We start from the raw sequence: 2,500 nt of genomic DNA on the forward strand, positions 1-2,500 counted from the left end.
GAGTTATCTTGGGCTCACCTTGCAGTGTGTGTGTGTGTGTGTGTGTGTGTGTGTGTGTAGAGTTATCTTGGGCTCACCTTGCAGTAGTGTGTGTGTGTGTGTGTGTGTGTAGAGTTATCTTGGGCTCACCTTGCAGTAGTGTGGTGTGTGTGTGTGTGTGTGTGTGTGTAGAGTTATCTTGGGCTCACCTTGCAGTGTGTGTGTGTGTGTGTGTGTAGAGGTATCTTGGGCTCACTTTGCAGTAGTGTGTGTGTGTGTGTGTGTGTAGAGTTATCTTGGGCTCACCTTGCAGTAGTGTGTGTGTGTGTGTATAGAGTTATCTTGGGCTCACCTTGCAGTAGTGGTGTGTGTGTGTGTGTGTGTGTAGAGTTATCTTGGGCTCACTCAGTAGTAGTAGGTGTGTGTGTGTGTAGAGTATCACCTCAGTAGTCCAGCGTACATAAACTCAGAGCCTCTGTGGGAGTGTAGCTCCTGACGCCAGAGCACGCCCATGCGCTCGCCCATAGTGGGTCCAGATGCTGGAAGTAAAACGCTGGTACTGGGGGGGGCGACAACACACACACACATCATCATTATCACACACACACAGCATCATTATCACACACACACATCATCATTATCACACACTCACAGCATCATTATCACACACACACAGCATCATTATCACACACACACAGCATCATTATCACACACACACAGCATCATTATCACACACACACATCATCATTATCACACACACACATCATCATGATCACACACACATAGCATCATTATCACACACACAGCATCATCATCACACACACACACACACCATCATTATCACACACACACAGCCATCATCACACACACGCACACACACTCACCATCATTATCACACACACACACACCATCATAATCACACACATACACACACACACACCATCATTATCAGACACACACAGAATCATTATCACACACACATACACACACACACACACACACTGCCATCATATACATCATTATCACACACACACACACACTGCCATCATCACACATCATCATTATCACACTAACGCACACACACCACCATTATCACACACACACACACACCATCATTATCACACACACACACACACACCGCCATCATCACACATCATCATTATCACACACATACAGACACCGCCATCATCATCACACACACACACACACACTGCCATCATCACACATCATCATTATCACACACACACACACACACACAGCATCATTATCACACACACACACACACCATCATAGTGTTGCACGGTGTATCGATACTAAAAGGTATCACGATGCCTTCACGCAAAAAACAATACGATTTCCGACGTTTTTAGAATCGATACTTTGTTAAAATAATAAATTTCAGGCTGGTGTGCAGAACTGTTGCTTCCTCACTGTCCTGCACGCATTTAGGCAAGTGGGCGGCCACAGGTACCGAGTGAGAGCGCAGCAACGTAAACATAGTTCTTTGCCGACAGTCCTCGGCCTTGTGGATAAAACAAAAGGTGAAATCTGGAACTATGTTGCATACGCCGCGAATAGTGAAGGCAAGCCATCAGGTACACAGAGGCCCGTTTGTAAAATATGTTTCAAAGTCATTTAAAAGCAGTAGCCTAGGCTACGATGGAACTTGGCTAAACACCTCGCAGATATATCCCAAAAATTTTAAAGAGTTCAAGAGCGACAGGTTAACGAATATAGAAAACATGACTACATGGTTAGTGCCAAGTTCTTCTCTTCTGTTTTAGTCTGCTTCAAAGTAAATGATATGGTTTTCTGGGATAAATTGAACCATCCTTCATCAATGAATTTTGACATGACATAACGAGCTGTAATCATTTGGCGAAGTTTATAGCGAGCTGTAATCATGCTAACGTGATGAAAGCGCAATGTTCACGCCAGAATAACATTACCATAACAATCTATTTCATGTTCGGTCAGTACTATTAGTAATATTTATCATGGCATGTCGACTGCAATTTGTTCAATGATTATTGCCAGATGTGGATAGGCTACCGAAATCGTAGCTAATTAAAGCCCACAGCATAATACCGCAAAGGCGTGTTGAGGAGTCCTAACAATAATAGCGGCTTATTGTTGCGTGGTAGCAAATCATGTTATCAAAGAAATAGGCATTAATGTAGGAATGCACACAGATATATTGCAACAGGTAATGCTGTAAGGCCTATCTGGCAGACAGCGAATTGGTTGGAGCGTCGTGCCTTTTACTGGGCGGACTATCCTCACATTTGCAACTGTCAAAGAACCAGGAAGGCCTAGGGTAGCCTATACTGTACATCAGATGGCTAAAGATTGTACTCCTCTGCATAGCATTCAGTGATTTGCATGCAGTAATTTCAACATGACCTTGATCTAGCCTAGTTTGGCTATTTAAAGCTACTTTTATTGCCAAAAAACAACACAATGTAAATGAACTATAACAAACAATAAAGGACTTTAGTCATACAAAAGTAGGCCTACTATT

At 43.1% G+C, this 2,500-nt stretch overlaps 1 protein-coding gene across 1 annotated transcript in view; it reads right to left on the reverse strand.

Moving 5' to 3' along the window:
* Nucleotides 1-2,500, reverse strand: part of sec24d (SEC24 homolog D, COPII coat complex component) — a 53,883-nt gene that overhangs the window by 31,768 nt on the left and 19,615 nt on the right.

The sequence above is a fragment of the Alosa alosa genome, chromosome 24 (genome assembly GCF_017589495.1).
Source record: "Alosa alosa isolate M-15738 ecotype Scorff River chromosome 24, AALO_Geno_1.1, whole genome shotgun sequence".
Taxonomy (NCBI): Eukaryota; Metazoa; Chordata; class Actinopteri; order Clupeiformes; family Clupeidae; genus Alosa; species Alosa alosa.